The 23,474-nt window shown below is 39.0% G+C and overlaps 1 non-coding gene across 1 annotated transcript; it reads left to right on the forward strand.

Annotated features, from left to right (window-relative positions):
• The first annotated feature begins 8,452 nt into the window (after nt 1-8,452).
• On the forward strand, nt 8,453-8,560 carry LOC148561768 (small nucleolar RNA R71). The gene has a single exon (XR_015886858.1). It is a non-coding gene; the product is annotated as a small nucleolar RNA R71 (small nucleolar RNA).
• Nucleotides 8,561-23,474: the final 14,914 nt, after the last annotated feature.

Below are 23,474 nucleotides of genomic sequence, written 5' to 3' on the forward strand. Positions count from 1 at the left end.
GTTTTGTTAATAACAACATATGAGGCTCTCTGCAAGTAAGCAATCTGTTGCACTAGGCAAAAGAACTAAGTTTGGTGTTCACACACCAAATTAAGTTCAGAAATTCGCAAGCATACATGCAAGCTAACTATGTCTCAAGTGCTTTGGAAACAAGCAACTTCCAATAACTTTGCAGGAACCTTCTGAAAAAAAATGGTGCACCATCATCCAAGGAAGTGAAGGAGCAAGAACTATGGACGAGGACAACAAGGGGACAGCAAGAAAACATCACCCGAAGGTTGTGTTGTTACTTAATTCCATATACTTAAAATGCTAAAACATGGAAGTCCAAAGGAACTTGATTTAGATAATTAGAGTTTAATGTTGCTTATTTGCTCAGGTCATATGTGTGCTGTCTAGATGTCACTGCATCCTTACTTTGCTTACTTGTATGCTTGTCCTTTCTAATCAATTAAAAAGAGAATGTGTGTTATCAAAGACCAGAGTGGAGTTCATATTGTGGAGTAAATTCCTTAGTTTGTGATGTGGTCATAAGTTAGGTAAATTGGTTCAACCACAAGGTGGGAAGATAACTATCTGGCCTGAATCATATACTTGAAACACACCCCATGAGGCTAGCTAAATAACAAGATCCTAATAAGAAAAAGGGGAAAAGAACAATAAGAGTTGAAAAAGAAAGAAAAGTTAATAAAGAATAAGGCTAGGCACCAAGGGTTTGAAACTTGAGAGATGTGTCTGTGGTGCTGCTGTACCAAGGATCTGCTTGGATGAATAAGTTCTTAGGAGTGCTTCATCACTTGGTAACTTGGGTTAACTAACCCGAGATTATCAACTGAAAATTCACTATCAAGAGTAACCTTGCTACAGAATATTTAGTAACCCAAAGAGGTGCTGGACACCAAGGTCTCAAGAAAGAAAATAAACAAACCATGTGCATGTGGTGTGTATGTATGGGGGAAAGAGACTTGAGGGAGTAAGTCCTTAGGGGTGTCTCAACACCTAGCACCTTGAACCAACTGGTTTGGGAGTGCTGGCTAAAAGCTTATCTTAAAGAGTCGTCCCCTCATAGAGCACCTAGTCTAAGAACACAAACAAACCCTGAAATAACAAAAAGGATCAATGAATAAAAGTCTCATGGGATGCAATCAAGTGAGTATTCTAGGACATGATAAAGGTCTGAAAGCCAGTGAAGGAATGAACCTAAGTTGCTATGCATTAAACCACAATAAAACCAAGGACATGACCTCCACAATAATGACTTATTTCTCTTGGCATTCTATTCATCATTCTCTTGTTCCAGTACTTGCTTAGGGACAATCAAGCTTTAAGTTTGGTGTTGTGATGCCAGGGCATTTTGGCCAGTTTCACTGACTTTTTCTTTTTTAGGGTAGTTTCATGCATTTTCTTAGGGAATAAGCAAGTTTTGGGTAGAATTTCACCTACATCTTGATTCAAGCATACATTGTGCACTTTACATGATTTTATGAGGATTTTGCATGAATTGAATGACAAATTGGATGATGCATTTCCCATGACTGGACTAGAGCTTTGATGCACTTTATTGCTTGATTTCAGGACAAAGGAAGCAAGGAAGAACCACGTCAGCAGCCACGTTAGTCTAACTAACGTGACCTCTAACGTGGAATGGGAGCTAACTTGCAAAGTTAATGAGAAAAGTAATCGCCAATAACGCCCTCGAAGCCATAATAGCCCACGTTAAGAGTCACGTTAACTAAGTTAACATGAACTCTAACGTGGAAGAAGGAAATAAAGCCAACGTTAGTGACACTTACCTTTGTCACTAACGTTGGACCAAGCTCACAATTGGCCACGTTAAGAGCCACGTTAACTCAGTTAACATGGACACTAACGTTGAGAAGCAAAAGAGAAGCCAATGTTAGTGACACTTACCTTTGTCACTAACGTTGAGCTAAGCCACAATAAGCCACGTTAACTCCCACGTTAACTTAGTTAACGTGGAAGCTAACGTAGAGGGAGCAAGAATCGCCAACGTTAGTGACACTCACCTTTGTCACTAATGTTGGAATGAGCCAATGTGAGCAACGTTAACTCCCACGTTAACTTAGTTAACGTGGAAGCTAACTTGGATAAGGGAATGATGGAAATAGCTATCATTGCTACGTTAGAAGCCATGTTAACCTAGTTAACATGGACTCTAACGTGGGAAGTAGCGGCACATTGGAACGTTAGTGACAAAGGTAAATGTCACTAACGTTCTCGAAGGATTGGCAAGCTTACGGTAAGAGCCACGTTAACTTAGTTAACGTGGACTCTAACGTAGGGGGAAGGGAAGACTCTCAACGTTATTGGGAAAGGTGAGTCCCAATAATGTGTGCGAAGGACCAAGAGGCAACGTTAGTGGTCACGTTAGTGCCACTAATGTTGAAGTTAACGTGGACCATCCCTGGGTGAGGAACGTTAGTGAAAAAGGTGATTGTCACTAACGTTCTCGAACCCACACTCTCACTTAACGTTAACGCCACTAACGTCCTGAGCTAAACACCCTGCCTACTTCACACTTTCTCTCTGCAAGTAAAGCTAAGCCCACTGAAGAGTATAACTGCTTCAAACTCAAGATCCAAAGGCCCATATCCAAGACTTGAAGAACCAACTAGAAGATCAGAAGAGTAGTCTATATAGGGGTAGTTTTGAATTAGGAAGGAGCTTTTTGGGGGATTGGAAATTAGGAACTACTCTCTGTAAAAATTACTTTCTCTGTACTTCTAGTTCCAGTTTTCATGATGTGTTCTCCACCTTTGTTTTCTATTTCCAGAGCTATGAATAACTAAACCCTTTCATTGGGTTAGGGAGCTCTGTTGTAATTTGATGGATCAATACTAGTTTTCATTACTCTTCTTCTATCTTTTCTCTTGATTTTACTAGAAAGCTTTCAATCTTCATCCAATTGGGTAGTTATCTTGGAAAAGAAGCTATTCATACTTGGATCTCTTCTGAACCTTGGAAGAGGAATGAAGAGATCATGTTAGAAATGCTTTCTTATGTTGGACCAAATTGGGTTTGGTTGGATATGGTGACAATAATCCTACTAACACTTGATTTGGGAATGCATGTTGTATAATCAGTGACCATACTTCATCTCTTCTCATGAGCAATTGACCAAGGAATTGGCTATTGATCAAGATTTGAGAGATTGAATTACCAAGGAATTGGAATTCGATCACTTAAGATTGCCAAGGAGATCAATGAATGCATTGATTGAGGAAGAGATGAAAATGAACTTGATCCGGAGAATGCAACATCTCCTAAGCCCAATGAATCCGCATCTCTGATCTTACCCATTCTCTTTAATTTTTGTAGTTTACTTTTATGAGTATCTTCCCCATTCCCATTTAAGATTCTGCAATTTACTTTTCGCCATTTACATTCAGCTCTTTATTTCCAGCAATTTACATTTTTTGCTATTTACTTTCCCGCCATTTAATTTCCTGCAACTCTCAAACCAAATTCTGCTTCGCTCAACTAGAACATTCCTCTAATTAAAGTTGCTTGACCAATCAATCCCTGTGGGATTCGACCTCACTCTATTGTGAGTTTTTACTTGACGACAATTCGGTACACTTGCCGAAGGAAAATTATTGAGAGACAAGTTTCTGTGTGCATCAGAAGATCTCAAGCTCCTGGTTTTTCTTCAGCTTCTCTCCATGGTACAACTTTAAACGATGTCCATTAACTTTGATGACTTCAGAGCTTGAAGGATGACTTAGGTGATAGACTCCGTACGGTTCGTCCTTCTCTACTCTGTATGGACCTTCCCATCTTGATCTCAACTTGCCTGGCATGAGCCTCAGTCGAGATTTATAAAGGAGGACTAAGTCCTCAGGTTGGAACTCTTTCCTCTTGATGTGCTGATCATGTACAGCCTTCATCTTCTCCTTGTATAGTCTTGAGTTCTCATAAGCTTCTAGGCGAAGGCTCTCCAGTTCCTGCAGTTGCAACTTCCTTTCAGCTCCGGCTTTTTCAATTCCCATGTTACATTCCTTTACTGCCCAGTGGCTTTGTGCTCTACTTCAACAGAGAGATGACAAGCTTTTCCATAAACTAAGCGGAAAACACTCATCCCAATAGGTGTTTTGTATGCTGTTCTATATGCCCAGAGTACATCTTGTAGCCTAGTGCTCCAGTCTCTTCTATGAGGTTTGACTATCTTCTACAAGATACGCTTTATCTCTCTATTTGACACCTCGGCTTGCCCATTAGTCTGAGGATGGTAGGCTGTTGCAACTTTATGAATTATCCCATGCTTCTTCATTAGTCCTGTTAGTATCCTATTACAAAAATGGGTGCCTTGATCGCTCACGAATGCTCGTGGTGATCCAAAGCGACAAATAATATGGTTTCTCACAAAGGAAACAACAGTGTTAGCATCATCAGTATGGGTAGGAATTGCTTCCACCCATTTGGAAACGTAATCCACAGCTAATAATATATAGAAATAACCATTAAAATTTGGAAATGGACCCATGAAGTCAATGCCCCAAACATAAAAAATTTCACAGAAAAGCATAATCTGTTGAGGCATCTCATCCCTCCTGGATATATTACCAAATTTCTGGCATGGAAAACAAGATCTACAAAATTCAGCAGCATCCTTAAAAAGAGTAGGCCACCAGAATCCACAGTCTAAGATTTTTTTAGCAGTTCTTTGAGGGCCAAAATGTCCTCCACTCTCAGATGAGTGACAAGCCTCTAAGATGGACTGGAATTCTGATTGAGGCACACACCGTCTAATTACCTGGTCAGCGCCACATCTCCATAAATATGGGTCATCCCATATATAATATTTAGACTCGCTTTTCAGCTTGTCTCTTTGATGCTTAGAAAAGTTTGGAGGAAAAGTGCGGCTAACTAGATAATTAGCTACAGGTGCATACCAAGGACTATCTCAGATACTGCTTGCAGGTTATCAAATGGGAAATTATCAGCTATAGGAGTGAAGTCATCTGTAATATGTTCAAGGCGACTCAAGTGGTCTGCCACTAAATTCTAGTTGCCACTCATGTCCTTAATTTCCAAATCAAATTCTTGTAATAGCAGTATCCAACGTATAAGCCTTGGTTTGGACTCCTTTTTAGCTAATAAATACTTTAGAGCTGCGTGGTCTGAATACACTACTACTTTAGTACCAAGTAAATAGGCTCAGAATTTATCTAGAGCAAAAACAATAGCAAGAAGCTCTTTCTCAGTAGTAGTGTAATTCGACTGAGCGGCATCTAAAGTTTTAGACGCGTAAGCAATAACAAAAGGATCCTTACCTTCACGCTGAGCCAGTGCTGCTCCTACGGCATGGTTGGAAGCATCACACATTATTTCAAATGGTTGGCTCCAGTCTGGTTCTCTCACAATTGGGGCTTGAGTGTGTGCATTCTTTAGCTTATCAAACGCTTGTTTGCAATTTTCACTGAACTCGAACTCAATATCTTTCTGTAGTAGCCTGGATAAGGGAAGTGCTACCTTACTGAAGTCCTTAATGAACCTCCTGTAAAAACCTGCATGGCCAAGGAAAGAACGGACCTCCCTCATAGAAGAGGGGTAAGGTAAACTAGAAATAACATCCACCTTTGCTGGATCTATAGAAATGCCAGTGTTAGATACATGTCCTAGTACAATCCCTTGTTTAACCATAAAATGACATTTTTCAAAATTTAATACCAGGTTTGTATTGACACATTTATCTAATACTCTAGATAATCCATCTAAGCAAAGGCTAAAGAAATCGCCATAAACACTAAAATCATCCATAAAAACTTCTATGCAGTCCTCAATAAAGATCAGAGAAAAAACTCATCATGCACCTCTAAAAGGTAGCTGGTGCATTGCACAAGCCAAAGGGCATTCTCTTGTAAGCATAAGTCCCAAAAGGACATGTAAAAGTGGTCTTTTCCTGATCCTCAGGAGCTATATAAATCTGGAAATAACCTGTGTAACCATCTAGAAAATAATAATGTGATTTACCTGACAGGCGATCCAGCATTTGATCAATGAATGAAAGAGGATAGTGATCCTTACGGGTTGCTTGGTTGAGGCGTCTGTAGTCAATGCAGACCCTCCAGGCGTTCTGAACTCTGGTTGCTATGAGCTCTCCATGCTCATTCTTCACTGTAGTGACTCCAGACTTCTTTGGCACTACTTGTACTGGGCTCACCCATTCACTGTCTGAGATGGGGTAGATGATGTCTGCCTCCAGTAGTCTGGTCACTTCCTTTTTGACAACCTCGAGGATAGTGGGGTTCAGTCTTCTCTGGGGTTGACGGACAGGTTTTGCTCCTTCTTCTAAAAATATCCTATGCTCACAGACTTGGGGATTGATGCCTACTATGTCTGCCAAACTCCAACCAATTGCCTTCTTGTGCCTCCTCAGCATACCAAGTAGTTGCTCTTCCTGTTGAGAAGTGAGTTCCCTTGCAATGATAACCGGAAACTTCTGCCCGTCTTCAAGGTAAGCATATTTGAGGTGTGGAGGAAGGGGTTTTAATTCTAACTTCTGATCATGTTCAGGCTCTGGGTTGTCTGGAGCTAGTAAGAGTGGTAAGGCACTGTCATTGTCCTCTAAGAATGTCCCCACACTTGGGCCTTGTCCTGTGTGCTTCTCTTTAAATTTCTCCTGGTGAACTTCAGCCATGGTTTCATCTATAATGTCACACTTGAGGATAGAGTGATTCTCCGGAGGATGTGTCATAACTCCATTCAGGTTGAAGATCACTATTCGGCCATCTATTTTAAAAGAGTATGTTTCTGAAAAAGCATCTAATTTAAACTTTGAGGTCTTCAAGAATGGCCTTCCGAGTAGGATTGATGATGGCTTGTCTGAGTCATTTTGGGGGCATTTCCAGGATATAAAAATCAGTGGGGAACGTGAGTCCCTTAATGCCCACTAAGACATCTTCAGCAACTCCAACCACTGTAATAAAGCTTTTATCTGCTAACACAAAATGAGCTGCCGACCTTTTTAAGGGAGGGAGCCTCAAAACATCATATATAGACAAAGGCATTATACTTACACATGCTCCTAAATCACACATGCAGTCAGAAATTATCACACCACCAATAGTACAATTAACTATACAAGGACCTGGGTCACTACACTTTTCAGGTAAACCTCCCATTAAAGCAGATATGGAACTTCCTAAAGGAATAGTTTCTAATTCATTAATTTTGTCTTTATGTATACATAAATCTTTTAGAAACTTTGCATACTTAGGTACCTGTTGAATAACATCAAATAGAGGAACAGTTACCTCAACCTTTTTGAATATCTCTACCATTTTTGGATCAGGTTCCAACTGCTTCTTGGGCTTCCTAGCAAGTTGTGGAAATAGAATAGGAGTGGTGTCTTCTGCAGTGTCTGCGCCTTTTGATGCTTCCTCTTGTGGTTGCACTTCTTCTTTTTCAGCTATGTCCTGTATGTCTTTTTCCTCTTCAACATCTTCTATTTCCACTACCTCTTCAGCTGAAGCGTGTTCTGGTGAGCTTGGCTCCTCCTGGTTCCTCTCCTGCAGTGTGGTTCCGGACCTTAGGGTGATGGAATTAATACCACCCTTGGGATTGGGTAATGGTTGAGAGGGAATCCCACTGGAGCTCAAAGGTTGATTATTGGAGTTATTCATTGAACCAATCTGTGAGACAAGAGCTTACAAAGTAGCATTCAGACCATTCAGAGTGGCATTAATGTTATTTTCTATGGTCTGCTGTCTCCGATCAATTGATTGTAGTAAGTCATCATTAGCAGAAGAAGAAGGATAGGTAATTTGAGAGGTCTGCTGTTGGGTATTCTGTGGTCCTTGGGATTGCCTTAGGTGAGGTGCTCTGTAAGGCTGGTACTGGTTCTGCTGCCTATTGTTGTTGTTATTCCACCTTTGATTCCCCTGATTATCTCTGCATCCTCTGTTGTTGTTGTTGTCCATCCAATTCTGGTTAGAATTTCCTGCCATCCATGGCTGTAGTTGCCACCTTGATTGTACCCTTGGTTGGGGCGGTCATAGAATTTATGAGTGGCTGCCACGGTGTTGTCTTCCTGCTGGAGCTGTGGACATTCGTCAGTATAATGGCTGTAATCGGCACAGAATCTACAAGCTCTTTATGGAACTAACTGTTGGTTTTACTATGGTGGAGAAGGTTGAGCTTGCTGAACTTGTTGTTGATTCAATTGCATCTGCTTCAGCAAGTTGGTCATTTCACAGATACTCTGAGTTAAAGCAGTAGTCTCTCTGCTAGAGGATACTTCTGCAACGACTTTTGCACGGCCTTGTTTCTGTCTGTGATTCCTAGTAGATTCAGCTAAGTCGCTGATCAATTGCCATGCCTCATCAGTGGTCTTGTACTTTTTCATAGACCCATTGCTAGCACTTTCCAATGTGGTCTTGTCTTGGGGCCTCATGCCTTGTGTGACGTAACTGAGTAACACTATCTTGTCAATCATATGGTGGGGGCAAGCTTCCAGAAGATTATTGAAGCGCTCCCAGTACTCATAGAGAGTTTCATAATCATCCTGAACAATCATGGAAATATCTTTCCTCAGTTTATCAGTAACTTCAGCTGGAAAGAACTTTTCCAAGAATTCTCTTCTCAGTGTATACCAGTTGGATATAATTGCTACTGGTTGAGTGTAGTACCACTCTCTTGCCTTCCCCTCAAGAGAAAATGGGAAAACTTTCAGCAAAATTGAAGTTTCATCTGCACCATCACGCCTGACAGTAGAACAGGCTGCTTGAAAATCTCTCAGGTGCTTGATAGGCTCTTGAGCAGGCAAGCCATGAAACTTGGGCATCAAATTGAGCAGTGCGGTCATTATTTCAAAGTCTGTAGCCACCGCTGGGTGATGCACTCGAAATGGTTGCATTGTAAAATCAGGGGTTCCAGCCTCCAGGATAGTAACTCTCCTAGCTGCTGCCATGTTACCTGCACGTAAAATAACCAAATCAGTAGAACGCGGGCTGGTTTCTTTCTCAAGTGACATTTCAGATCCGCCCTCCGAGAGGACTAACCGACGCCGAGCTTGCCTTATTCGTGAAATAGTTCTTTCAATCTCAGGATCGAATACTAGCAAGCTTGGGTCAGGAAGCGAACGCGTCATCCAACGAAAGAAACAAGCAGCTCATAGTAGTAAAATAAAATAAAATGCAAATAAATAAAATCCAATCAATAACTTTAGCACTCTATTGCAACTCCCCGGTAACGGCGGCAAAAATTGATGGTGGCGGAAATTAGCGAGTTAAGAATGATTATAAAATATGCGTTGCAAGTATAGTTCTCAACCAACCAGAAATCTGCTTATCAATTTAAAAGGGTGTCACAAAAATTAAAATTGAAATACTGGGTGTATGAATCCCAGGTCGACTCCTAACGAGTTGCAGAAAAGTGTGCTATTTTATTAATCAGATGTTTTCAAAAAGGTTTGAGTTGAATGGCAGAAAATTAAATTAGAGAATTTATATAAATTTAAATAAAAGCCTTGACTGGGAGTTGATTAGCTGGAAGCCCTATTCTTGTTGGAGTACTCTCAAGATTAATTGACAATTGAGGGTTATTATGTTTAGTTGTCCCTCACTAAGTAAGGGAAAGTTAAACAAGTTGGAATGCTGTTTCTATCCACAAGTTCCAATCCGCTCTTGGGAGGATTGGTGTTAGTGACTAGAGAGCAATCCAACAATAAACCCAATTACAATCTTTCTCTTGAGCATCCTAACTCAAGGGTTCCTTTCAATCAACTCCCCATCAAGTTAGGGAACTACTCGCTCATTGTAAATGTAAAATTCATAACATAAGAAAGGGAATTAAAGAAAGACATGATAAATAATGATCAAAAGATTAATTAAAAATAAAAGTAATTCTTGTATTAATAAATGCTAAAATAATCCAATAGTAAAATTAAGTAAATTAAGGAACATGGAAGAGTAAGAGACAAGTAAAGAGAACGAACTAGAATGTCGAAGTCTTGATGAGGCAATAACTCTTCTCAATATCCCAATGCAAAAACAATGAAAATAACCAATCCTAAAAAACTATGAATGTGTAGAGAGAAAACCTAGAGGAGAGGAAAACTAGATCTAAAAACTAAAACTATGCGGAATGAATGTTGTTTTTGGTTTCTGCATGTTCTCTGGCTCTAGTCTGCTTTTCTGGGCCAAAACCTGGGTCAAAATAAGGCCCGAAATTGCCCCTAGCGAATCTACAGATTATGCAGATCGCGCATGTCACGCGGACGCGTCATTCAGGCGGACGCATCATTTGGCGTTTCGCTTTGCCACGCGGGCGCGTCGTCCATGCCTCCGCGTCACTTGTGCAGTTTCCAATTTGCGCGACCGCGTCATCCATGCGGCCGCGTCATTGTGATTTCCTCTCTTCCGCGTGGTCGCGTCATCCATGCAGCCGCGTTGCTTCTCGCTGGTCATCTCCTCAATTTCTTGTGTTCCTTCCATTTTTTGCAATCTTCCTTTCCAATCTCTAAATCATTCATGCCCTATAAAGCCTGAAACACCTAACACACAGATCACGACATCGAATGGAATAAAGGAGAAATAAAATACATAATTAAAAGTCTCTACGAAGCAAGTTTTCAATCATGCAATAATTTTAGGAAGGAATTATAAATGCATGCTTATTTAATGAATAAGTGGGTAAAGATCATGATAAAACCACATAATTAAACACAATATATACCATAAAATAGTGGTTTATCAGTGTCATCCCTCTTCAATCATTGGGTTAAATAGCATCAGAAATGAGTTGGAATGGGCCCAAAATGCTTCAGAAATCGCTGGCCACGAGTTACACTTTAGTGAGTCACATGCAACATCGGCGCATACGCGTACAGTGAGTGTACGTGTCCTTAAACCCGATACAACTATGACAAATTTTATATCATTTTGAAGCCCCGGATGTTAGGTTTCCAACGCAACTGGAACCGCATCATTTAAATCTCTGTAGCTCAAGTTATGATCGATTAAGTTCAAAGAGGTCGGGCTTGACAGCTTTGAATTCCTTCATTTTTTCATGAGTTCTCCATTTCTACATGCTTTTTCTTCATTCCCTCAATCCAATCCTTGCCTCCTAAATCTGAAATCACTTAACAAACATATCAAGGCATCTAATGGAATCAAGGTGAATTAAATTTAGCTATTTTAAGACCTAAAAAGCATGTTTTCACTCTTAAGGACAATTAAAGGAGAATTTACAAAACCATGCTATTTCATTGGATACATGGGAGAAAAGTTGACAAAACCCTCTATATTCAACACAAGATAAATGCTAAAAATGGGGTTTATCAACCTCCCCACACTTAAACCATAGCATGTCCTCATGCTAAACCAAGAAGGATAAGAGAAGGGGTATGCACATTTATTCAATTCAAATAACCTAAATGCATCTATTTGTATGAATGAAATGAAATGAAAAATGATTCTACCTACTTGGTCATATGACGACTCATGAATCCTACCAATTTAAGTATAAAAATGAAGATCAAGTAGACTTGCAAGAAGAATGCTCATGAAAGCCGGGAATCAAAGAATTGAGCGTCGAACCCTCACCGGAAGTGTTTGCACTCCAGTCGCTCAATTATGTAGGGTCGATTCTCTCAATTCTCCCCTAATCATGCTTTCCAAGATTTTTTTTTCATCTAACAATCAACAAATATTTCATGCATGCATACACACACCCTCTTATTTTTGCAATCACAATGTCTCTGCTTCCTGTGCCTTTATTGTTATCTTTAATTTTGCTTGCTTAAAACACATGTACTACTAATATTTTTATTGTGTAAGACATTCATGGTCCATTTTAGACCCCATCACCATTGTTCTAATTGTTGCTTGAGAATGAGCAAGCATTCTGAGTTTGGCATGGGAAGGGAAAGAATAGAAGGAAAAAGACAACAACAAGGAAGATGAACTACAAGGTGGTAACGTTCCTTTCTCCTCCTACTTACTTCCAGCACTGAAAATTGCATGATTGTCTTTATCTTCTCTGTATGCATGTATGTTATGAATAAGCATAGTTTGATTACTGTTTTTTAACATCTTGCTGTGACATTATGACTACCAACTTGAATTTTGTGAGTTCAAAAGCAATAAAGCATCATGATCATAAACAAACAAGGCCATTAAAGAAGAATTTAGTTCGATTTTATTTAATTCAAGTTTTCATCTAGGATATTTTATGAAATTTTTGAAATCATTAAAACCTTCAAGAAGCAAATACAATTAAGGAAAGAAAAGCAAACGGAAAAGAATGAGAAAGCTGAAGGCTCTGAGTACCAATGAAATTCAATTGTTAAGTACTTATGGTGTTTATGTATCAGGCAAAAAGCTTGAAAATAAAACACTTAGAGTCAAGGTTAGGCTCAAGTGCAAAAGCACTCCCTCAAAGTTCAAGGCTCTAAGCATCAATGATTAGAGAGTCAAGAAAAGAAACAAATCAGCTTAATGAAGTCCTCTAATTAAATGCTTGTGGTGCTTATGTATCAAGTGGTAATACTTGAAAATAAAGCATTTAGAGTCATAGTTTTGTTATCAACTCATGGGGCAAAGCACCCAAAAGAAGAAGCTAATAAGAAAATCAAAAGCTTATTTCAAGGAAGAAATATAAAGGAAAGATTTCATAAAATGAGCTAGATGGAAGCATCAATCATTTACATTTCTTTTGTGATTGTAGCATGCATAGAAAACTAGCCAACCATGAACATTAACTTGTTATTCTTCTCACCTTGGTTTGTTAAAATTTACTGCATGATTCTTTTCTTGCTTGGTGACAAGCAAGGTTTAAGTTTGGTGTTGTGATGACATGTCACCATGTCATGTTTTTCTATGCTTTTTCATACAAGAAATTGATGATTAGTGCTTAAATAATGAATCCTTTTGTGCTTAAATGGTATATTTTTTTGATCTTTTAATTTTATAAACTATGAAGAAAATAAGTGAAAAAAGAAGCAAAAAGCACAAAATAAGTTAAAAAGGAGAAAAGAGGAATTTTGGGGCACATTTTGGAGTTTAGGCACACTTTGGAGCCTTAGGCCACGCTTTTAAAAAGCGTGGCCCATGATTAAAGCAAGGAAGCGTGCTCTATTTGACAATCAGTGCTCGTTTGCCAAGAGAACGCTAAGTTAACAAAGCCAGCGTTTTCGGGCAAGTTAAAATTTAGAGGCAAAGTTTTGCAAACTACGCGCACGCGTGCTAGACACGCATGCGTCGATGGTGCACCTGGGACAAAGCACACGCACGCGTGGCTAGCACTGAAGCCTGAATTGAAATTTTTCTACCCACGCACACGCGTACATGACGCGCATGCGTGGAGTAGCGTTCACTAAGCTAACGTAGCGCTCATTAAAAGAACGCTGCAAAGGATGCGTACGCGTGGGTGATGCGTACGCGTCGATGGGCGAAAAATGCAAAAGCAAGCGCACACGTGCAGGACGCGTACGCGTGGGTGAATGAACATTGCGCTCAATTTTAAAATGCTACGTTCTCCTGGGAGCAAAATTGTGGCTCAATTTATCTGATTCCAAGCCCAAGTGAAATTCAAAGCAAGCAGAGCCCATTTTCATCACTTAATGGCACAAGAAACAGTTAGAATAGAAATTTTATTTGAATTGTAATTTGTTTTCAATTTCAATTTCATTTTGTAAAGCCTATATAAAGGGCATCAGTTTCATTTCAAAGGGAAAGCGGGGTTAGGCTGCAATAGTAGTAGGCAGTAGTAGGAGTAGGAGTAGGAGTAGAATAGAAGACTCTCTTTGATACACTTTTATTTTTCTACACTTTCTACATTTCAGTATTAAATTCAGTTGATGAAATTTCAGTTTCTACAATCCTCTGCTACAATTTTCATTTCTGCAATTTTACTTTCCGCAACTATACATTTGAGTTTGCTGTGACTTGAATTTACTTTCCATGCAATTTATTCCTTCTGCAATTGTTCTAAGTTCTGATTTACCGCTTCCTTTAATTTCCCAGCACCCAATTCCCTTGACATTTGATGCAATTTACTTTTCTTGTCATTTAATCTTCTGCAATTTACATTCTGCAATTTACAATTCTCTACAATTTACTTTCTGTTGCTTCAATTTCACTCAATTCACCACTGTCTGCTTGACTAGACTGATCACTCACTAAAGTTGCTTGATCCATCAATCCCTGTGGGATCGACCTCACTTTTGTGAGGTTTACTACTTGATGTGACCCGGTACACTTGCCGGTGAGTTTGTGTGGAATCATTTTTCCCTCATCAGGATTCTACTATTTCTACAGTGTAGGTAAGTGTGACCTGAACTATAGCTACAGTATCGGTAAAAGTTATGAATATTGTTTTCTTGATCATAATTACATTTATGGGATTTTAATCATCACCTAGGCAAACTTCAAAACAATCTTCTTCACTTTGTTTGTCTTGATCTTGTTCATCACGTCCTTCTTTAGACGAGGACTCTTCATCTTCTTGTAGTAAGCAAAGGATTTGTTGAAGCTTTCCTTTGATTGATTCTTTCGATTGTGAGGCTGCAAGGGCTGCCTGGATTTGTGCCTTCTAATTGAGAAACAAAGCTGTTTCAGGATCGGAGATCTTCTGATTATTGGGATTAATTTTGAACCATTCTCTGACCTTTTCTGGATAGGCCATGGATGAATCAAATTGGGACCACCATTTGACATAACCATGCCTCTGTAATATTGGGAATAATTTAGGGTGGTCTGGCTTTGCATATTTGTACTGCCACGAGAATACCCAGGCTAGTGAAAAGATTGAGAAAAATTTTAGCATTACGGGAACACATGTTTCCTGAACGTCAAATTTTGATTGAAAAGTTTTATACCCTTCATCGGTAGGTGATGGTAAGATTTCGGGGATTGGCCCAAAGAAGTCCCACCATTGGTAGAACCAATTTGGAAAAACATATTTTGATTTTCTTTTAAAATATATTAGCCATGAATGTCTGTACTGGGCATTTTGAAACCAAAATACCTTAGTCCAGGCTTCCATGTAGTCCCAATAGTTAAAACCTATTGGGTCATAGTTTTGAGAAAACTTTTGGGTTTTGTTTAGATTGTTCCCTAATTGCTTTGGGGTCAAGACTTTGAGGATTTAGATTGTTGAATGGGTTTTGAGGTCAGGATTGGTTTTGTCCTTGTAGTGTTTAATAGATACTGAGTTAGTATCTACTTAAAATGAATTCATAAAATTGACAGATTTTATTTGGTGCAAATGGCTTGAAATGGAATCCAGTGGGAAAGATTTTTGGAATGACTTTGTTTGGAGAATTATCCCAAAATTCAGGCTCCATTTGAATAATGTTTGAATATTTGTTTGTGGATATGTAATTGATTTGGGCATTTTGTGTATTGGTAGTGATTGAGGATGTTTGTGGTGTCATGACTATAGCCTTTTCATTTGGTTTTTGGACGATTATTTTTTGGTTGGCTACTTGGGATATCAGCTGAGCTAAGTCAATTTCTTCATCTGAGTCACTGCAGATGTTAGCCCAAGATTTTTTGTTAAGTTTAGTGAGACCTTGGTCTTGTAAGGCCAAGAGGGTTTCGATTGGGAAGGCGTCATCTGCCTTAGTCTGTTTGGCTTGGTTGATTGCTGGTTCATTAGATTGTTGGGCTGGATTGTTGGAGGGTTGTTGGGTAGATGACCCAGATTCATGATCAGATTGAGAACCCTTGGATGGCCCTGGAAAGGCCAGTCGAATACCTCTGCCTCTGCCTCTTGAGGAGGCGATAATTGCCTTTTTAGGCATCTTGTGCTTGCTTGTCTTCCTCCAGATATTCACATGTGAGAAAGTCAGGGAGAGAGTTTGAGTTACCCTTGATGTGCTCAATATCGAAATAAAAAACGCTTAGGATGGCTTGCCATCTGGAAAAAATTTGTTTTAATGCAAGGTTTTTAACATCTTTTTGTAAGACTTCTTTAGCTGATTTGCAATCAACTCGGACCAAAAATTTTTGATTGAGTAAATCAAATTGAAATTTTGTGATGCATAAAACTATTGCTAAAATTTCTTTTTTGATGGTAGAATAGTTTTGTTGAGTACTATTCCAATGCTTTGATGTGAATGCAATGATACACTCTTTATCATGCAATTTTTGTTTTATGATACCACCATATCCTAAATCAGATGCATCTATTTTAATGATTTTGAATGCATGGGGAACAGGTAGGTACAGACAAGGAAGATTGCGAACTTTACTTTTAAGAAATCTGATGATCTCAGAATGTTTTTCTTTCCAAGGTGGAGGATTTATCTTAAGCCTATCATGGAGAGGTGATGAGTCGAATTCACTCCCACATATAATGAATGAATCCATTCTTTGGCAAGCGCACCAAATATCGTCAAGTAATAACCCACTAGGAGTGGGGTCGAGTCCCACGAGGATTAACGGATTAAGCAAGCAATAGTTGATTGATTATTCTAATTAGACGATTCAATTTTGAGTGATAATCAATAAGGAAATGTAAATGACATGAAAGTAAAGGAAAGCAATAAAGTGCAAGAAAGTAAATTGAGGTTTGGGATGAAATCTGCGACATAATTTAGACATCCTAGGAACCTCTGGAGTTGAGGTTTGTCAAGGATATAGTCTGGGAAATTTTCTACAAATAAAATTGATCTTTCGATTGGGGTTATAGTTCCTTGGGAAATCATATGACTAAGAAAACGGATTTTTGTTTGGAAAAGGACAATTTTTGATTTAGAAACAGCAAGTCCGTTTTTCTGGATGATGTACATAAAAGTCTTAACATGTTTGAAATGTTCTCCTAAAGTTTGAGAGAAGATTAAGACATCATCTATATAAATGATTGCAAAGTTTGAATATGGATTAAAAATATCGTTCATGATTTTTTGAAATTCAGATGGGGCATTTTTCAGACCAAACGACATTACATTCCATTCATATTGTCCAAATGGAACAGTGAATGCAGTTTTATATCTGTCAGATTCTTTAATTTGGATTTGCCAAAAAGCAGATTTCATATCAAATTTTGAAAAGATATTTGCTGAGTTTAGCCTATTGAGAAAATCTTTTTTGTTTGGGATAGGATAATGAATCCATTGTAAAGCTGAATTCAAAGGTTTGTAATTGATGACAAGCCTAGGGGTTCCTCGTTCTATCTCAGCTTTGCTTATTGACATAAAAAGCTGAGCAGGACCAAGGACTCTTACTTCGACGAATTAATACTTTGTCCAGAAGATCTTTAATCTCCTTTTGACAATGCTGCAAAAGCTCCTCATTCATTTGAATGGGGCGAGCTTTGGTAGGGATTCGTGATTCTTTGAAATCATTTTCATAAGGAAGATCCACAATGTGTTCTTTCCTTTCCCAGAAGGCATGAGGCGGATCTGAACAGATAGACTTTTCAATTTGGTTTGAAAGATTTTTGATTTTATCTTGAATCCTTGGTTGGGAAAGTTGAGATTCAAGGGTTTTGAAGGAGATTTCTTCTTTCAAAAAAAAAATCTGTTTGATTTTGGATTCAATTTGGTTTAGGGATTTCTGGATTGGTGAGTCTAGAAATTCAAAGAAGGTTTTCTGTCCACCCACATAAGAGGTAATTCCAAGAAAATCTGCCATGTATAGATACAAAAGGATTATAAAAGGCGTCCCCAAGACTACATCGTTTTTGATATCCTTTGCTATGATGAAATTGGTTAGAATCCTAAGATTACCCTTTTCAACAAAAGCATTCGATAATTTGAATTTGATATTCAGTCTTTCACCCGTTATCGAGTTAAGACATTCAGTAGTTGATGAGCGGATAATTTATACGCTTTTTGGCATTGTTTTTAGTATGTTTTTAGTAGAATTTAGTCACTTCTAGGGATGTTTTCATTAGTTTTTATGTTAAATTCACATTTCTGGACTTTACTATGAGTTTGTGTGTTTTTCTGTGATTTCAGGTATTTTCTGGCTGAAATTGAGGGACTTGAGCAAAAATCAGATTCAGAGGTTGAAGAAGGACTGCTGATGCTGTTGGATTTTGACCTCCCTGCACTCAAAATGGATTTTCTGGAGCTACAGAACTCAAAATGGCACGCTTCCAATTGCGTTGGAAAGTAGACATCAAGAGCTTTCCAGTAATATATAATAGTCCATACTTTGCCCAAGTTTACATGACGCAAACTGGCGTTCAACGCCAGCTCTCTGCCCAATTCTGGCGTCCAGCGCCAGAAACAAGTTGCAAAGTGGAGTTCAACGCCTAAACTGGCACAAAAGCTGGCGTTCAACTCCAAGAATGACCTCTCCACGTGTAGACTTCAATCTCAGCCCAAGCACACACCAAGTGGGCCCCAAAAGTGGATTTATGCATCAATTACTTACTTCTGTAAACCCTAGTAACTAGTTTAGTATAAATATAACTGTTTACTATTGTATTAGACATATTTTGATCATTTTTAGATCTCTAGACCTCCATGGGAGGCTGGCCACTCGGCCATGCTTACCCTCTATTCATTTATGTAATTTTAACGGTAGAGTTTCTACACTCCATAGATTAAGGTGTGGAGCTCTGCTGTTCCTCAAAGATTAATGCAAAGTACTACTATTTTCTATTCAATTTATCTTATTTCGCTTCTAAGATATTCATTCACACTTCAACCTGAATGTGATGAATGTGACAATCATCATCATTCCCCATGAACGCGTGCCTGACAACCACTTCCGTTCTACTTTTGATTGAATGATTATCTCTTGGATCTCTTAATCAAAATCTTCGTGGTGTAAGCTAGATTGATGGCGGCATTCATGAGAATCTGGAAAGTCTAAACCTTGTCTGTGGTATTCCGAGTAGGATTCTGGGATTGAATGATTGTGACGAGCTTCAAACTCGCGATTGTTGGGCGTAGTGACAGACGCAAAAGGAGGGTGAATCCTATTCCAGCATGATCGGGAACCTCAGATGATTAGCCGTGCTGTGACAGAGCACTTGGACCATTTTCATAAGAGGAGGGGATGTAACCATTGACAACGGTGATGCCCTTGCATAAAGCCAGCCATGGAAAAGAGTAAGACTGATTGGATGAAGACAGCAGGAAAGCGGAGGTTCAGAGGAACGAATGCATCTCCATACGCTTATCTGAAATTCTCACCAATGATTTACATAAGTATTTCTATCCTTCTTTTATTACTAAATTTTGAAAACTACATAACTATTTTATATCTGCCTGACTGAGATTTACAAGGTGACCATAGCTTGCTTCATACCAACAATCTCCGTGGGATTCGACCCTTACTCACGTAAGGTATTACTTGGACGACACAGTGCACTTGCTGGTTAGTTATGCGAAGTTGTGAAGATACGTTTAGACCATGGTTCTGTGCATCTGTTTTTGGTGCCATCGCCAGGGAATCTATTTCGAACAATAATTCACAACCTGAGTAACAATTTCGCATATCAGTAGTCTTTTCAAAATACTTTGTGGGGATCAGACCTTCTTTAATACAATTTAAATCTGCACCTGAGTCAAAAAGTGCTATTGTTTCAAGAACAAAATCTTTAACGACAATTTAGATATTAATATGACATTTCATAAAAGAAAATATGTTTATTATTTCAAGATTTCTTTTCCATCATTGTTGTTAGAAATTTCATTTTCTTGTTTTTCAGAAAACTCAGGATGGTTTATAAGAGAATCAAGTTCTTTATCATCAGGCTCTTCTTCTTGCATTATTTGCGAACGAATGAGTTGATGATTGTCTTGATTTCTTTTGATTTCTCGGATTTCCTTTTTAAGGTTGTTGACCTCAGTATGGAGATCCTGAATGGTTATAGGATGAATACCTTATTTTTCTAATTTTTTGAAAATGTTTTTGACATCATATTTATTATTAAGGACAAGGTTTTTGGGTTTCTTTCCCTGTTGTAAAGATTTTTTTTAACTTCAAAAGAAAGTCTTTCTTTTGTTCTGGATCCTCAATAGCCTCTTGGTGTACGAAATTGTGATGTCCAGGCTCAAACAATCCCTGGCAACGTGAGAAACTTGGTACGCGCAATCGTGATTACACTTTGATTATGAAAAATTCATGGCTCTTTCTTTCCCTGGCAATGGCGCCAAGAACATGGTGCCAATACCATGGTTCACAACTTCGATACAACTAACCAGCAAGTGCACTGGGTCGTCCAAGTAATACCTTACGTGAGTAAGGGTCAAATCCCACGGAGATTGTCGGTATGAAGCAAGCTATGGTCACTTTGCAAATCTCAGTTAGGCAGATATAAATTGATAATGATGTTTTCGAATAATAAATAATAGAATAGGGATAGAGGTACTTATGTAAATCATTGGTAGGAATTTCAGATAAGCGTATGGAGATGCAATCGTTCCTCTGAACCTCTGCTTTCCTGCTGTCTTCGTCCAATCGGTCTTACTCCTTTCCATGGCTGGCTTTATGCAAGGGCATCACCGTTGTCAGTGGCTACATTCCCTCTTCTCAGTGAAAAATATGCTCACATGATCTGTCACAGCACGGCTAATCATCTGTCGATTCTCGATCATGCTGGAATAGGATTCACCCTACTTTTGCGTTTGTCACTAACGCCCAGCACTCGCGAGTATGAAGCTGGTCACAGTCATTCAATCATTGAATCCTACTGGGAATACCACAGACAAGGTTTAGACTTTCCAGATTCTCTTGAATGCCGCCATCATTCTAGCTTACGCCACGAAGATTCTGGTTAGGAGATCTAAGAGATATTCATTCTAGCTTATTTCATGTAGAACGGAAGTGTTTGTCAGGAACGTGTTCATAGGGGAGAATGGTGATGAGCGTCACACATAATCATCACCTTCATCACGTTCTTGGGTGCGAATGGATATCTTAGAAGCGAAATAAGATGAATTGAATAGAAAACAGTAGTACTTTGCATTAATCTTTGAGGAACAGCAGAGCTCCACACCTTAATCTATGGAGTGTAGAAACTCTACCGTTGAAAATACATAAGTGAAAGGTCCAGGCATGGCCGAGATGGCCAGCCTCCTAAAACGTGATCAATAGTCTCCTAAGATGAACAATGGATTAAAACTGAGACCAAAGATGTCTAATACAATAGTAAAAGGTCCTATTTATAATAAACTAGTCACTAGGGTTTACATGAGTAAGTAATTGATGCATAAATCCACTTTCGGGGCCCACTTGGTGTGTGCTTGGGCTGAGCTTGAGTGTTGCACGTGTAGAGGTCCTTCTTGGAGTTGAATGCCAGCTTTTGTGCCAGTTTGGGCGTTCAACTCTGGTTTTGGCTCCTTTTCTGGCGCTGGACGCCAGATTTGGGCAGAAAATTGGCGTTGAACGCCAGTTTACGTCGTCTATTCTTGGCCAAAGTATGAACTATTATATATTGCTGGAAAGCCCTGGATGCCTACTTTTCAACGCAATTGGAAGCGCGCCATTTCGAGTTCTGTAGCTCCAGAAAATCCACTTTGAGTGCAGGGAGGTCAGAATCCAACAGCATCAGCAGTCCTTCTTCAACCTCTGAATCTGATTTCTGCTCAAGTCCCTCAATTTCAGCCAGAAAATACTTGAAATCACAGAAAAACACACAAACTCATAGTAAAGTCCAGAAATGTGAATTTAACATAAAAACTAATGAAAACATCCCTAAAAGTAACTAGATCCTACTAAAAACATACTAAAAACAATGCCAAAAAGCGTATAAATTATCCGCTCATCACAACAACAAACTTAAATTGTTGCTTGTCCCCAAGAAACTGAAAATCAAATAGGATAAAAAGAAGAGAATATACTATAAATTCCAAACTATCAATGAAACATGGCTTCAATCAAATGAGCGGGACTTGTAGCTTTTTGCCTCTTGAATAGTTTTGGCATCTCACTTTATCCATTGAAGCTCAGAATGATTGGCTTCTATAGGAACTCAGAGTTCAGATAGTGTTATTGATTCTCCTAGTTCAGTATGATGATTCTTGAATACAGCTTCTTTATGAGTCTTGGCCATGGCCCTAAGCACTTTGTTTTCCAGTATTACCACCGGATACATAAATGCCACAGACACATAATTGGGTGAACCTTTTCAGATTGTGACTCAGCTTTGCTAAAGTCCCCAATTAGAGGTGTCCAGGGTTCTTAAGCACACTCTTCTTTTGCTTTGGACCTTGACTTTAACCGCTCAGTCTCAAGTTTTCACTTGACACCTACACGCCACAAACACATGGTTAGGGACAGCTTGGTTCAGCCGCTTAGGCCAGGATTTTATTCCTTTAGACCCTCCTATCCACTGATGCTCAAAGCCTTGGGATCCTTTTTATTTACCCTTGCCTTTTGGTTTTAAGGGTTATTGGCTTTTTGCTCTTGCCTCTTGGTTTTAAGAGCTTTGGCTTTTTCTGCTTGCTTTTTCTTTTTCTTATTATTTTTTTTTTCGCCTATTTATAATTTTTTTTTCTGCAAGCTTTGTTCTTTGCTGCTTTTTCTTGCTTCAAGAATCATTTTTATGATTTTTCAGATTATCAAATAACATGTCTCCTAGTCATCATTCTTTCAAGAGCCAACATATTTAACATTCATGAACAACAACTTCAAAAGACATATGCACTATTCAAGCATACATTCAGAAAACAAGAAGCATTGTCACCACATCAATATAATTAAGCTAAGTTCAAGGATAAATTCGAAACTCATGTACTTCTTGTTCTTTTGAATTAAAACATTTTTCATTTAAGAGAGGTGATGGATTCATAGGACATTTATAACTTTAAGATATAGTTACTAACTACTAATGATCATGTAATGAAGACACAAACATAGATAAGCACATAACATAGAAAACGAAAAACAGAAGAAATAAGAACAAGGAATGAATCCACCTTAGTGATGGTGGCATTTCCTTCTTGAGGAACCAATGATGTCCTTGAGCTCTTCTATGTCTCTTCCTTGTCTTTGTTGCTCCTCCCGTATTGCTATTTGATCTTCTCTGATTTCATGGAGCATAATGGAGTGCTCTTCATGTTCCACCCTTAGTTGTCCCATATTGGAACTCAATTCTCCTAGGGAGGTGTTAATTTGTTCCCAATAGTTTTGTGGAGGAAAGTGCATTTGAGGCATCTCCGGGATCTCATGGTGATGAGCTTCATACGCCTCTTGAGCTCCATGAGTGGGCTCTCTTGCTTGCTCCATCTTTTTCTTAGTGATGGGCTTTTCCTCTTTGATGAGGATATCTCCCTCTATGTCAATCCCAGCCGAATTGCATAGGTGGCAAATGAGGTGAGGAAAGGCTAACCTTGCCATGGTGGAGGACTTGTCAGCCACCTTGTAGAGTTCTTGAGGTATAATCTCATGAACTTCCACCTCTTCTCCAATCATGATGCTATGGATCATGATGGCCCGGTCTATAGTAACTTCAGACCGGTTGCTAGTGGCAATGATTGAGCATTGAATGAACTCCAACCATCCTCTAGCTACAGGCTTGAGGTCCAATCTTCTTAGTTGAACCGG

This window comes from Arachis ipaensis, chromosome B6, assembly GCF_059453495.1.
Source record: "Arachis ipaensis isolate K30076 ecotype BB chromosome B6, ASM5945349v1, whole genome shotgun sequence".
NCBI classification, from domain to species: Eukaryota; Viridiplantae; Streptophyta; class Magnoliopsida; order Fabales; family Fabaceae; genus Arachis; species Arachis ipaensis.